Source organism: Chlorocebus sabaeus, chromosome 9 (assembly GCF_047675955.1).
Source record: "Chlorocebus sabaeus isolate Y175 chromosome 9, mChlSab1.0.hap1, whole genome shotgun sequence".
Taxonomy (NCBI): Eukaryota; Metazoa; Chordata; class Mammalia; order Primates; family Cercopithecidae; genus Chlorocebus; species Chlorocebus sabaeus.
In genome coordinates, this window is record NC_132912.1 from 36,587,531 (window position 1) to 36,604,250 (window position 16,720).

At 33.5% G+C, this 16,720-nt stretch overlaps 1 protein-coding gene across 25 annotated transcripts in view; it reads right to left on the minus strand.

Moving 5' to 3' along the window:
• The window catches only part of ZEB1 (zinc finger E-box binding homeobox 1), a 194,213-nt gene that overhangs the window by 132,881 nt on the left and 44,612 nt on the right, over positions 1 to 16,720 (minus strand). For 8 of the 25 annotated variants that reach the window (XM_037986481.2, XM_008002705.3, XM_037986483.2 and 5 more), the window contains exon 2: positions 9,213 to 9,368. The exons of 13 other annotated variants lie outside the window; for them this stretch is intronic. The gene's annotated coding sequence lies outside the window, so the exon portion shown is untranslated. Of the gene's footprint in view, positions 1 to 7,412; positions 7,575 to 9,212; positions 9,369 to 16,720 lie in introns of all 25 variants that reach the window. 4 more of the 25 variants (XM_073018866.1, XM_037986482.2, XM_037986479.2 and 1 more) reach the window with 2 other exon arrangements.

The following is a 16,720-nucleotide window of genomic DNA, read 5'->3' on the forward strand; positions in this document are numbered from 1 at the left end:
ATTTTTTCAGTATTCCTCTTAAGAAAACAGTTATATTAATTCAGGGAAGTATGAGTAGAAGAAAAGAATGAACGTAGATAGCATGTTCTACTCAAAAATTAAGAAAATAATTTGCTGGTCTATCACCTATTCAGGATTTCTTAACTCACAAAATGTTAAATGTTTGAAACTAGTAAAGGGGCTGGTTTCACATATGTATTGACATTGGCAGAAACCAAGGTGGCATGCAAGCAGAAGCAGAGAAACTGAGGTCTGAGTCAGCCACAGGGATTTGCATAAGTCATGGGATGCAGGCCATGTCTCTCCACTCTCACTGGCCATGAAGTCAGGCTTCAAATGAAAATAACACCTCTTTTTTTTTTTTTTTGAGACAGAGTCTCACTGTCGCCCAGTCTGGAGTGCAGTGGCACAATCTCATCTCACTGCAACCCCTGCCACCTGGGGTCAAGTGACTCTTCTGTCTCAGCCTCCCGAGTAGCTGAAACTACAGGCGTGCACCACCTACACCCAGCTAATTTCTCTATTTTTAGTAGAGATAGGGTTTTACCATGTTGGCCAGGCTGGTCTTGAACTCCTGATCTCAATGATCTGACCTCCTTGGCCTCCCAAAGTGCTGGGATTACAAGCGTGAGCCACTGGACCCAGCCAGAAAATTTATACTTAAATCTCCAAAGGACAGAGAGGTCTCTTCTGCAATCTGGGTAACACACCTATTCCTGCATCATTGTCACGGTTTTAGACACTCTTGCTTTAAAACTGATATTTAGTAGGACAAGACTTCTCATTACAGAATCACTATAAAATAAATCACTAGAAATTTTGGAAGTTAGAGATTCAACCCAAAAATCTGTAAATTACTTTTAGTCAAATAATTTGCCAATATTCCTGATTTAGAAAGTTTCTCTCCTTTTATTTGAATCTTAAAATTGTTTCAAATACACTGAATGTTAACTTATTTTCCAAAGATCTAATATCTCCCTCAAATGTATTGCTAGATATTACATCTTGTTTGTTGCAGTTCGGAATGGGATATTTACCCAGAATGATTTTCACATGATATAAAGATACAGTATATTTGGTACTTTATTAAATTTTTATTATTTAATAAATGATTTTAGAGCTGACTACTGTAGATTTTTCTAGGTAATCAATCATGTCATCTACAAATGAAATATTTTAGTTTTATTTCTTTTTCAGATTTTGTTCATTACAAGTATTAAATAAAAATGGGGTTAGTGATGATGGGTGGACAAATTAGTAACAAAAATGGTGATTGTTTTGTTCCTGAATTTAAGTTTGTTACCATTCATTCTACAGCTTTGGTTAGATGATACTATTCAGCTTGTTGATTTAATGAAGTATCGTGTCCTTTGAAGTTCAACTCATCACTCACAGTTAGTTCATCACAAAATTATGTATTTGACCAAATAAAACTGGGAAAAGGTCTCCAACTCCTTTAGGACCAACACTGTATATATGTTGACTACATAAAATTATCCTAATACTGACAATTTTCATTAAAATAAAATAAGAAATATCTTTATTCTGTGAAAGTCCTCAGAGTCATATGTAAAATGGGTACTCAAGGTGCTATGTGGTCCCTGTAGTATCTCAAGTTACCTTTGGAATATTACACTAGGTATTTTAACAGATGATATTTAAGACACCAGGCTTCTTTCCAGTATACATTGTTTCAGGTATATCAAAAAGGTGTAATTTATGAAGGAAATTTCTTCTTATAGAAGAATTTCCACTAATAAATGTGTAAGGGGTGGCAGATTTAAAAATTCATTCTCTTGCAAACCCTAATGACAGAATTGATTCAAAGAACAGTTAGTAACTTTTCCCACAGGAGAAAAGATTGGTAGAAAACTCTCAATAGAGAGATTGGGCTGGCACCACCGCCCAATTTTAGCATTCATAAAAGTATGACAAGCAGACATATGCTCCTTGATGTGATGCAGTATAAAGAAACAGTTCCATGTGTGAAGTATTCCTGCATGCCTTCCATCCTCAACACCTAAACCAAAGTCGAACCTGAAACTAATTAAGTCTTTCAAGCCAACTTTTAATTCACAGGAAATTCAGAGGCTACAGGAATAAGTTAGAAGCCAACAGAGAAATTCAGAATGGAGGATATTCTACAGGATAGTTTACCCAGTTTTGTCATTAACACATGAAAGGGAAAAGGGGAGGGAAGGAGGAAGGAGGGGGTTTGGGAGTGAGTGAGGTAGACAAATGGTGGGAAAGAAAAGACCTTTTAATTATACAGCAGTCCTAACAAACAAATGCTATACAGATCTTGGTTGGATTCTGAAAGAACAATCTAAACGTAAAAATGACATTTTTCAGTCAAAAGCAGAGAAATCGAATACAGAGAGAATATGAGGTGGTTAGTAGTTAATTGTTAATTCTGTTGGATGTGATAAAGGTATTGTGGTTATATAAGAAAAATTCCTTCTTTTAAAGAAATGCATATGAAAGAATGTAGGAGTGAAAAGACTTGAAGTCTGGGATCTACTTTAAAAATAGTCGAGGAAAAAGAAGACAGTAGATGAAGCAAGTGTGGCAAAATTTTGCTGATTGTTAACTCTAGGCCATGGGGTTTATTACACTAGTCTCTCTTAAGTGTATGTCTGAAATTTTTTACACTAAAGTTTTTTGTTTTTTTTAATTCAAGCCTTTGGAACATCATCTATTAAGCCAGATATATTCTAGTACAAGTAAAAATGGAATTACCTACCCTACTACATAACAAACATTCACAACCAATACAAAGCAAGGATGCAAAAGATATGACAGACTGCCCTGTGTGTGACTGGTACAGATTCACCCATGCTTTAAAAGATTCATCTTAAAATTAAATTGGACTTGTACATACTATTGCTGTGTGTGTGTAGAAAGAATACATATATATGTGTGTATATATATATGTGTGTGTGTGTATATACATATATATGGGGGGGGAAGAATTTGTTAAGTTTCAGTCCAACAACACTTTAGGAAAGAGAATATCAGAAAATGAAATAATTTGTACCCTCAAAACAAACAAACAAAAGAGATGACAGTTTATGGGGTACACTGAACCAATACAAAGAAGGTTATTTTATGTTGATACCTTCCTACCTCCATTTCTCAACAAAAGCATGCTGCCTTCTGATTTTATTAGAGCATATTACTTGGGTATGCATTCTCACAAATTATCTCATGATTCAAATGAGTCCTTCTGTAACTAACTGATACTCCCTTCTCTAAAAGAGACCAACTGGTCTCAGCTACATAATAGGGGTGTAAACTGTTACAGCCTCACTGTGCTAAACATAAAATAACGGGGTATTTTATACTTAGTAGGTACTCAGGTATTTACGTAAATGATAGGTATATATATCAACAGAGATATTTGGATTTATACGCTCCTCTTGAAAATGTAAATGCATTTCTACTGGGTAAAGTACATGGTAGAAATACATTTGAACTAGAAAGACTTTCTTATACCCCTTATGTACCTACCACCTGCATATCCACCACTGTTCTAGTGGTTATCAAGTATCCCCTCTTATACAACGTATGTTACAGAGTAAGATGGGATTGTCTATTTGTCACCTCATTTTCACAACAATTAGGTTATTTTTGTTGGTCCTTGACTTTACTTTTACCGAGTTAATGATTACTTAATGATATGTAAGATTTTTTTCCCCAATACACCACAGTAAGCAAATCCTCCCAGGAAAAAAAAAGTTTTTCTTTATGCTAATTGAATTTTCTTATAAACTTCAGTCTTCTTTCATATCATTGCATGTTAATATTTAATATTATATATTTAACATTATATAATCATATCCTTTTCCTAAAAATGTTTGCATTCAAACTCCTTGCAAATATTTTAACATTTAAAATACAGTAATTCAAAACAGAGGTATTCTTAAATCTTCTACTAAGCCTATAAAGGGCATCTATTTTAGCTCTCATTTTTTATCTGAAAAATTATTCTAATTATGACTATGTTAGCATCTAGTAGTTCAATAATCACAGCAACTAACTTCTGATGAGTATGTATGTATGCATGTATGAGTATATACATACACATTTTTTACTCAATGTTCACTTGATGCTAAACCTATCAGAGCATAGACCTCCCACGACACTAATACACAACTGGATAATAGAGTGGTGCTTCAATGAGCAGATCACAAATACTCCCCCGCCTTTTGAGGAGTAGTGATTCAGTGAGAACATCTGGTAAAGCAGACGTGTGTATACATACATCCAATATATATGTATTATCCATACATCATATAATGTATATATTATATATATTTATATTATCTATTCATAATATATACACAGTATATATATGTATAATATATCTATCGTGCTTGTTTTAGTTCCTTTCCCTTAAAATGCTAGTCTGCTATTTAATGAATTGGTAAATTATTCTGAGAACTCATGACACTATTTCAAGAACTAGAAATGCCCTCTAGTATTGCCAACAGCAGAGTTTGTAATGACTGCTGTCATTATTCATTTATAAAAAGTTAATTCAAAGGTAAAAAAATAATTTAGTAAATGTTGAAACTTTAAAAAAGGAATTTTAATCAACAAGAAAATGTCTGAAAATGAGGCACACTAAAGGAATTTCATGTTTCCCTTGTGAAGTTAAAAAACATTACACTTGACATTAATGAAAAGATCATAGAATGATGCAGAAACACTAGATAATTTATGTGGGACTATCTGAGACGCCTTGAAATAGTACATGTAAAACTCAATTTGAAGGCATTATACAAAATAATTTTTAGAACAGAATTCTTTTACTCAGTAAATTTGGAAATTAAAACAACCCTAATGAATTCCTTTCATTTGAATTTGGAAAAGGAATATTGGATGGCCATGTGTGTATACACACGACATATATAATAAGGATACTGAGATGCTAAGATGGCCTCATAATTTTTACAGGTTTGTATATCTAAGATAACTGTTTATTAGTGGCACAGCAGGAACTAGGTCTCGGATTTTGTGCTTTAAGTATTCTTTACATGGCTCTTGTCTCCCTAGGGCCTAAGTAGAATGATAGCATAATTCTTTTAGGCTACCATGACACTATATTAATAGCTAGTGGTTTTCAATAGACAACTGTTGACTGGTTACATTATAACTAATTGTGGTCATGGGAAACCATACTTGTATTGAAATAATTTTCTCTCATTCAGCATCTTAAAATGAAAACAAGAATTTCTGTATTGCAAAAAAAAAAAAAAAAAAAAAAGGCACTAGCTTATAAAGTATCTCTAGATGGCATCTCTAGAAAGCCTTTGAGTGACTGCTGAAATTCAGCTACAGAGGTCCCAAAGCTTAGATGAGAATTTCCCAGACTTTTTTTTTTGTTTAGCAGTAATAATAAAAGCTCTTTACATACCACTCTGAAATATATATTGTATGTATTTTAAGCACCATCTGCAATTATTTCAGTTGGCACAACTTTATGAATGAAGTAGGATATTTTCAAGATGAAGAAATTATCATTATTGTTATTATTAACTAAAACAACATTTGGAGCCCTTTCTATGCACTTTCCATATGCTAGATACTCTTTTAGCATTTTTATATATCAAATAATATATTTTTTCCACAAGATATATACTCTTATTATCCCCATTTTACAGGTAAGGAAACTGAAGCACAGTAGAGTTATGCAGCTTTCGTAAGATTGCAAAGCTGGTAAGTGTCAGAGTTAACACTCACACCCAACCAGTATGACTCTGGAGCCCAACTTCTTAACTACTCCAACTTGGTAGTTTTAAATGTAAAACTGCTCCATATAATTGTCTTAAATGACATTTATAATGTATATAATATGCATGACAGGCATTATGTGCTTGTTCTGCTCATATTCACATTTCTTGGTATCTCAGAAACTTGCAGATCTTTCCATAGCAGTTTCTCATTTTAAATAAGCTATACAAATAATAAGACTTTTTCAGTCTCTACTAACTGTAAAGAAGGTCAGTCTAATTTTTACATCAAAATGAACAATCTCATTTCATGAGGAATATGAACGGATTAAAATTAATATACTACAGATCAATTTCAAGATATCCTTAAGAAAGGACTGCTTTGTTTTTATAATATCATAAGCCACTACACTTTATTGTAATTACTTGCTTAATGTCTATGTTCCCTGCAAGACCTATGGAATCACATCAGTCTTATTTATGACTATGTCATGCCTAGTGCAATGACTGACATATAGCAGGTTGTTGGTAAGAATGTATTGAATGAATAAATGTGATTTGCTATTCTATCTGTTAAATTTACTTAAAATTTACTAAAAATTTACTTAAAAAATAATGATCTCACTATAAATAGTAGCTCAATATTTTTAGTAATACCTATTTCACATAAAGTTTTACATATTTATAATTATCAATATCATGATTTTACAAGATGTAACATAAATTTCCTTTAAATAATCCTTGTGACTTATATCAGCAGGAACTCCTTCTTTTAACTTCTTTATAACTTCTGCCAAATTTTTAAGAATGGATGTAGAAAGACACCCCATTTTATTTTCTACATTTAAGAGGTTCTTTCTCATATTGAACTAAAACATTATTTTCCTTTCCATATCTTTAAACCGTAACTTTTATTTAAATTTTTCTCATTCAAACTTCCAATTCATTTCTTCTAACACCATTGTAATTCACAACTCCTTTCTTCTGACAGTAGAAACTCCCAAATTCAAAACAAAAGGCATTATACTCCAACATACACAGCCAATCAGACATTGATTATTTCCTATACTGAGAAGTTATATAGTTAAAAACTGACGACTATTGGTAGAATTTTGTTTTAGAAAGAAGTTATTTCAAATTCATTTCAATAAAAGAAATGCTATGTATCATCCTCCATCTGCAATATTTACATAATTATGTGTTTTAAATATCTTTTTGGGGCTAAATACCAAATTCTTCACTCGGCATCGTAAGCCCATCAAAGCCACTTAAACAGAATCAAAAAGAGCTGTCAAAGAAAAATGAATATCACGTACATTCCGAGGCACGTTACCCAGGAAGGAGTATTTATTCAAGACACTCTGGAAGGTATGGGAAGGACATCTTTCTCCTAGCACTGACAAGGGGGACTGCCTAGTTCTCTAAGTGGAGACCTTCAAATCAGAATACTTGAACTCAGGTTGGTGACTGAGTATATCCAGAAAAAAGCTAAATTTGTAAGTCACTGCAGAGATGAAGCGTAAACATTCAGATATCCAAATGCTCTTTGGATTTTATTTTCCAAAACGTAATCGACATGTATGCTTCTGCGTGTGTGTATATGAAAAACATAAATGTTACATTCCCTTCTTTAAAAAAGAGATAAAGTTGACTTGATTAAGGAAAAAAGTATACTACCTTTAAAAATGTCTGCATGTAACAATTTTAAGTTCAGCTGAGGAAATCAGTGTCCCTCTTCAGGGCATTCCTTCTTGAAATCCTATAAGAACTCTCCCATAAGTGAAATTCTCACATAAGAATGCTGCTTTGACAGGGCTTTGTTGTAAATTCTTAAGAAATCTAAGAAAATAGAATAGCAGCATAAAAATGTATTTCTCTATGGTTAGAATTTAGTCTTTCTGATGCCTAGCTTAGCAGATATTAATAGAATTAACTTTAAAAGTTGAAAAGCAAGTTATCAATTCACTCTAATAAATAAATGGGGTAGGTTCTATGCTTTATTTATACACTAACTTTATTGTTCCTACCCTTGTAGAAACTTATGCCATTTCACAGTATTGGTTCCAGTTGCAGTGTGTAATTATACCTACACTGTAATTACCATTGGCACCGGAAGTTCAATAACAATTAGGGAATATCTGTTTTTAACCCCACCATTTTATTCTCAGCATCTACCTAAATGGATGACACATAGTAGACAGACTATACAAATATGAATTACTAGACAGATGGACTAAAATATGAATGTTGCCATCTCAAGTACTTAGTTCACTGTAAACACTGGAATGATTACATAATGACAGACGCTGTGCTGGGTGCTTGTCACAAGAGCTCTTCCTGATATGTTTGTTATTAAGCTCTAGAAAGCAGCTAAGAACATGGCCAGATTCAATTAACATAATTTTGACATCTCTAATTGGGCATGAAAAATTACTCCAACTATGTGAATCGCAAAAATCACACATTTGACAATAGAATGGTTAACAGAATTATAATCTATTATTAATATGCTAATCTTCATCAGCCATCATCTTGTTATCACAAAACTACTATGTCCATGGACACACTGGAATAATCTCAGATAGACAACAATCTTAAAGATTTCAAACTTGCTAAGATCCTACCTCCATTCTTGTCCAAAGTTAACGTGACTAATCATGGATCTGATTGGACACAGACGTCCAAAAAAAGGGATATTCAGGAATCAAATATATTCAGGAGAAAAATATAAATTTAAGGTCATTTGAAGCATATGAAAATGTAACCAAATTTAGAAATTATTTTCTCAGTGGGAGTATGTGTAAGGCAGGAGAGAGATGTCTGATTTTATCACCAAAATTTGATTCTGTACCATATTATGAACAGCTACTCCACTTTGTTTTGGGTATACAGTATAAACGTCTAATCTTACAAATTCAATAGTTTCCACCAAAGTATAGCAGCAATTATACATTTTTAAAGAATTACTGTTAAACTAAATGGATTTTGTCATATATTATACTTTTTTCTTTCCTATTTTACAATGAAAGTAAAAAACAAAACAGCATTCAACATACTACTGCAAAACTTATGTCTACTTTAAGAAGCACTTATGAAACTGAACAGAAAAACTCAGTTTAGTATAAATTTTTTAAAAGTTAAACTTTAGTCAAGCAACATTTGTAATACACTATCTTAAATAACTACAATAAAACTACAAAATTTGAATTTTTAAACCAGACATGAACTATATAATTGATTTTCCATACTTTTATACTATTTATAGACATTAAGTATGTAAAATCTCTTATCTATAAAACCATTCTTTGCATATATTTTATTAAAATATAAGTGACAGACATATAAAATTCAAACACTTGTCATTATGTCCTAGATTTTAAAAGTTCTAAAATTTTAATTCAAATATAATAAATTGGTAGGCTTTACACACACACACACACACACACACACACACACAATTTAAAAGAAAACTCTTACCATTGACTTCCTTTTGATAGTCACTCCATTAGTCTTTCTTGATAGTGCTTTCCTATATCAAGCAGACAGTAGCCAAATCACAAAATGACATTTGGATGATCATGTCTTCTGATGGGAGTTTTCGGCCAATTGCCAGTTGAGAATTTAAACTGAAAACTAAATTACCCAAACTTTATTAAGTTGTTCCCACACCCACCAACTGATAACAGCAATAATTCTAAACTGGAAAATAAGGTGAATATGATTTACCTCCTGTTCAAACAGTCCTAATATTATATTTGAGAAGACATGCTATATTAAAAGAATCCCATAAAATTCTAGTATCTTCTGAAAATGCTTTTAAGAAAATTTCAATCCCTCACCAAAAAGTTACCCCAATTATCCTATAACCCAAATTAATACATGATAAAGATGGTATTAGATGACATAATAAATTATGGAGTCACAAACCTAGGTTCTGTCAAGCACTGCCTTCACCTAAAAGCTAACTGTAATGTCTGGAAACACTCTGACAGTATCATCTATATTTATATTTATTAAATCATCAACTAATTGTAAAACTACATACTACAAGAAGTTAGACGTTACACTTTAGTGTAACCCTGCCTGATCATGATACTTTCTGACAAAATTTATGGTTACCAACTTCTAATTATAGTACAAAAATGACTCAGCTCCTTTTCTGTTCCAATTTAGACTCTTTTTCTCTTGATTCTTACGGCTGCTCTTCATAGGGTCTGTCAATTATATATGATTTTTGACCATAGGCTTTATGATTATTGGGTTGTACAGTCTGTTTTGATCGTTCTTAAATATTAGACACATTAAATTATTCCCAAATGTTAAGATACATCTCAGTGCCCTAACATAATTTGTGCTCAGCTATAAGTTGGCTCATTTCAATAGTTATTATTGACAATTCAAGTCTTTAGCAAAAATACAATCAAATAAAGCTAAACTGAAAACACGAAGGAAAGAAAAACATGTCCTTATCTTCCTTAAAAATTGTTTCTGAATTTTAACTATAAAAGATCCAAAATTAAGTGTACATAACTAGACAGCTATGTAAGACTCAGTTGAGTTATAAACATTACACACACCTCAAATTCTCATATATTCTATGTGTAATCCTTCTCTCTCTCTCTCTCTCACATACATGTGCATGTGTACACATGCATACGTATCTATCCAACCTATTCCTGATGTTTACCTATCAATAACCTGATACCAAGGCATTATATAATATAATATAAAGTGAATAATTGGCTTATGATTAAGAAAAATGGACTTCAGAAACAAAGCCTAGAGCTTAAACTGTTGTGTCTTTGAGTTAATAACACCGACCCCCTGTTAGATATACTAGAAACAGCATTAGTCTATTCACTCCAATAATTTAAATCCAAAATTCTCAATAGCAATAACATTTATAAACTATTCAGAGACTAACAAAGTTCTTTCCTGGGTGCTATGAGATATAAAGGAAAGGAGTTTATAACCTAAAACATGATGGGGGAGAGTGAGTGGTACATAAAGACACAGAAATGGATAGATTTCCAAGAAAGAAGCAAGCACCTTGGGGCAGTTTAACAGTTTGAATAGGTTTATCACATGTGGAACTGATCTGAGAAGACTTTGTAACAAGAAGCATTTTTAAAGCAGAAAATATATAACTACGTTTTTCTTATTTAGCCTAATGAAACCCACAAAGCAAACTGTGATTAATACGGAATACAGCTATGGAAGTATTCATGTCCTCACTCTGGAAAAAGACCAAAGGTAAATTCCTTAGTCAAATGAAATTACAGAACATAGAGATTATCTCCTCCATCAACCCCACACCCCCAAAAATCAGGCCTTCAGTATTGCAGAAACAATTCTAAATTGTTCATTTTAACTCTTCCCAGTGATTCCAATCATAATGGCTGTAATTTAATTTTAAATCAGGAGACATAATGAAAAGTCACTATCAGAATACAAAATCATGAATTAAAAACCACAGAATGATCCTCTTGGTGTGAATAACATTGCTGATAACACATCTACACAAGAAAGCTGGTTTCATATTCCAGCAGATGATGATCATGAAGTGACTTGTGTTTTTATATAATCTTAACTATATTCTACTCATCCATTATAAGAGTCTTACAATTTGGTCAGGCATGGAGGCTTATGCCTATAATCCCAACAGTTTGTGAGATCAAAGTGGGGAAGACTGCTTGAAACCAGGAGTTCAGCAAGCCTTGGCAACAAAGCAAGACCCAGTCTCTACAAAAAAATTTTTAAAAACAGTCTTGGAATTTAACACCACACACAATTTTACAAATAAAGAAACAGGTCCAGTCACGTGACATTATTTACCCAAAGTCACACAACTAGCTGGCAGCAAAATTAAAACCTCTGAAGAACCACAGATGCTCCTTTTACTACAATCAAAGAAAGAAACAGTTATACCTTAGAAAGAGATATAATTTTATTAGGAAAATTTCAACTTTTTAACCTACATACTCAGTTTCAAACATTCAGCACGTTAGCTCCAGAAATTGCAAAAAACCAATTCATAAAGTTAGGGAAAGAAAGTTGTATGATTAATTTAAATTTTATACTTCTCTTTTTATACTATTAGCTTTAAGACACACACTCAGCGTTATATCCAACTCTTCAGACTAAGAATATGAGTTTTAAAAATATGCAAAATTTTAATCAAAATTCTCTCTAAAAAAGATAATTCCCTAGAATGTTCCATGGCATCACATCTATTTTTCTTTCACATCCTGGCACCCTTTTTCACTGGATTGGGTAAAAAAGTAAGCCTGCCACATGGATAGCAGTAGAAACAGTCTTATCTTGACTGCTTCAGGTGACATAACTCATCCCAACTTTATATAAATGAGCAGCAAGAGAAGTTCAGAAAATTTGTGAACAGGATATATAAAAAGAAATATCTGCAAATCATACATTTAACAAGGGGTTAATATCTAATATATTTAAGTAACTCAAACAACTCAATAACAAAATAACAAATCGCCCAATTTTTAAAAATGAGCAAAGAACCTGAACAGACATTTCTCAGAAGACACATGAGTAGCCAACTGGTGCAAGAAAAAATGCTCAGCATCACTAATTACTAGAGAATTACAAATTAAAACCACAATGCAATATAACTTTACACCTGTTACAGGAGCTTTTATTAAAAAGATGAAAGGTAAATGTTGGACAGGGTGTGGAGAAAAGATAACTCTTACACAGTACATTGTTGGTGGGAATGCAAATTAGTTCAGCCATTATGGAAAATAGTATGGAGGTTTCCCCAAAAAAACTAAAAATAGAACTACTGTATGATCCAGTGATCCCAATTCTGGTTATATATCCAAAGGAACTGGAGTCAATATGTCAAAGTGATATCTGCACTCCTATGTTCATTGTTGCATTATTTACAATAGCCAGGATATGGAAACACCTAAGTGTGTATCAATAGATGAAATCAAGAAAACGGGGTACATAAACACAATAGAATACTATTCAGCATTTAAAAAGGGGAAAATTCTGTCATTTGCAACAACATGGATGAATCTGGAGGATATTATGCTAAGTGAAATAAGTCAGGCAGAGAAAGACAAATACCATATGATCTCACTTATGTGTGGAATCTAATAAGGTTAAATTCATAGAATTCTGTAGAGAATAGAACAATGGTTACCAGAGGCTAGGGTAGGAGGGCGGTGGGGGAAGCTGATCAGGGAGTACAAAGTTTCAGGTAGAGAGGAAGAATAAGTTTGAGATCTATTGCGTAGCAAGTTGACAAGAGTCAATAATAATGTATTATTTCAAAATAATAAAGTAAATTTCAAATGTCTCACTATAAAATATTACAGGTGAGGTGACAGATATGTTAATTAGCATAAGCACATCACATTGTATACATATATCAAAACATCACAGTGTACCCCATGAATGTATGCAATTATGATTGGTCAATCAAAAATATTAATTTTACAAGAAAAATAAACAGGATTAAAAAAAGAAATAGTTGAAACACTTTAGACTTAGTTGTAAAGATATGTCCTCCACTAACTCAATTTAGATTCCATTGTCTATTCAGAATCAGAACTTACAAGATGTTTCTAGTAAAGCACAACATGCTTGTTTGTTCAACTGGTTTCAAAAGTCAGAGCACTTACTAGGCAACACCTAAAATCATTCATCAAAACTATTTTGGACAGGCAGTGATGTTAAACAAATTACTTTCACCATACTACCACCACAGTCACCACTTTCACTACCTACTCCACTTCCCATAGTCTATGAACTAAAAGGGTATAAAATATTATTATCATTTATTATTAAAAAGATAAATATTTTAGCATATAAAACCAAGAATTATGCTACTAAAACAGACAATATATGCTTAATGAGTTTTACTTGAATTACATTAGATCACAAAGTAACATCTCAATACATACACAAATATTCAGAAAAAATTTAAAAAACAACACAACAAAAAATAATACAAATAAAAATCAATATAACAGCGATTTACATAGCATTTATATTATATCAGTTATTATAAGTAAGCTAGAGATGATTTAACGTATACAAGAGGATGGGTGGGTGCAGTGGCTCACGCCTGTAATCCCAACACTTTGAGAGGCCAAGGTGGGAAGATCGCTTGAGCCCAGGAGTTTAAGACTAGCCTGGGCAACACAATGAAACTCTATCTGTACAAAAAAGTTCAAAAGTTAGCTGTGCATGGTGGTGCGTGCCTGTGGTCCCAGCTACTTGGGAGGCTGAAGTGGGAGGATTGATTGAGCCCAGGAGGTCAAGGCTGCAGTGAGCCATGATTGTACCAGCACACGCACTCAAGACTGCATGACAGAGCAAGACCATGTCTCAATAAATAAATAAATAAATAAATAAATAAATAAATAAATAAAGTACATGAGAGGATATGCATAGGTTATATGCAAATACTATGGCACAGTATTTGGATTTTGGTATCTGAGGGTGTCCCGGCACCAACCACTTGAGGATACTGAGGGATGACTCTATATATATATATATATAAATAAAATCATGTATTTCAGAAAGTGTAATTATTTAAAAAGTTTCCTCAATGTTCTAAGTTTTTGGGTGCATGCCTACTTTTTCACCAAGAATTGTGACAGGTTTCCTAAAAGCAAGAGCAAGTATCTATATTTAGGTCTAGTTGTTAAAGTATTCTATATAGAGCTGGCATATTGCTATTTCAACTTATATAAGAACCAGTTTACATTCATATTATTCACATTACTTAAAGCAATCCTTTAGAAAGTGAGTTTAAAAACTATCAACCAAAAAAATATGCCTCACCCTTTTCATGAATTCTTGACCTATTTATAAGAAAGTCGTTTTGGTGACAAGTTACTTAATTTATATCTGCCTCAGTTTCTCCATTTTTATAATGAAGATAATAGCATATTACTACATAGGCTTGCTGTGAACATTAGGTTAATAGCTGCAAACTGCCTAGAAAAGTGCAGTAAGTACATCATAAGCCTTCAAAAGCAGAGCTATTACAATCATCATCATCATCACTACCATTATCATTACTACCACCACCTTCATAAGCATCTCAACTGATTCTTAGTAAAAGTGTAGAGTCCTAGGCCACACTCCTAGAGATTCTAATTCAGTATCACACCAAAGTTCGAGAATATTGTGTTAAAGAGAAAGGGGAATAAATAGCCAAGACACTACATATACCAGTATCATCTTATAAATACACTGATGGGAAGCAAAATACTTTAAAACACAAAAAGCTTGTTTTAAAAGTCCAGTAACACCTTTACTTCCTCCTCCAAAATACACACAACTTATCCCGAAAGCCAGTGGTTGCTTTCCAATGACCCTACTACTCAAGAGTAGATAGGATACAGAAATAAGTAAGAGACCCGGGCTCAACAAAGAGTTGAAGAAGCTTATACACTTCATTACTTCTTGGATAGAGAATAGCTAGCAATTTCGCACAAAAAAATTTGTGAGTAGGTCAATTATCAAATATTTGAGCACTAACTGTATGTGGAACGCTAAAGGGGACTGAACTATAAGACATTAAACTTTCCTGGAATCTCACTGGGAAAATAACCTCCCACTTTCTTCCAAGGATCACTGAAGTCTTGCTCCAGCTCAAGCAGTATATGCTGGGAACTCAGAGAAGAGATTTTAGTTAGGGTCGATAGGAAGGCTTCATAGAAGAAAAAGATCTTTGCTAGACCTCATAATGACTAAGATTTTTATAGATAGAAATTGCATTTCAGGTCAAAGAAAACAGTGTGAGCACAAAGCAGAAACTTGGAAGTACTACAGGTATTTCAGAACAGTACATTGAGTATTTGCCAACGCTGGAAAGGATGGTTTTATTCTCTGCTCAAAAATCTAATTAGTACTTCAGGAAGATTGTTTTAGCAATGGTGTGCATCATGGGGTATGTTATGATAGTGTAACCCTGGCTTTGAAAATGGACAGAGACAGGAATCTAAAGGATTATTTAAATTATGACCAGTCGCAGTGGCTCACGCCTTCTAATCCTAGTACTTTGAGAGGCTGAGGTGGGAGGATTACTTGAGTTCAGGAGTTTGAGAGGAGCCTGTGTGACACAGCAAGACCCTGTCTTTACAAAATTCAATAAAACAAAAAGTAAAAATAAATTAACTAATTGGCAGTGAGGACAAATTAGGTAGCAAAGACGACTTAAGTATTATGTCTGTTTTTTTCTGGAACGTCCCAGTCTGTCCTGGTATATTCAAGATGAAGGAGATGGTAGACAGTGACAGCTATAAAAAATAAACTCAGGGCTAGTCAGAGAGAGTTTAGATTAGGGGGAAAGGACCAACCTGTGGTAGTGGTAGCAAAGGCAGAGAGCAGTTTGATCAAAGACTTGGAAGTGGGAAAGGGCAAACATTATCCTCTGGTTGATTAGCTCTGATTTGCTAGAGCCTGCAGCTTGCAACTGCCTTTTCTTTCCAATGCATCAAAATGCCCTGAGGCGGGCGGATCACGAGGTCAGGAGATCGAGACCATCCTGGCTAACACGGTGAAACCCCGTCTCTACTAAAAAAAAAAATACAAAAAACTAGCCGGGCGAGGTGGCGGGCGCCTGTAGTCCCAGCTACTCGGGAGGCTGAGGCAGGAGAATGACGGGAACCCGGGAGGCGGAGCTTGCAGTGAGCTGAGATCCGGCCACTGCACTCCAGCCTGGGCGACAGAGAGAGACTCCGTCTCAAAAAAAAAAAAAAAAAAATGCCCTAAAAGTGTTACTGAGGAAAAAAGTAGAGGCAAAACAGTTTAATGCATAGAATGCCTATAAATGAGGGTAATCTGGAGGTTAAATTAAATATTAAATTATGTTTCCTATATTCAGTAGAGCATACAAATGTATTTCAGTACAGCTGATAATGTAAAATGTTCACAAATTTGGCCTGGCCAACAAAAATCAACAATAAAGCTTAGGTATATTCCATCTCACCCCCACT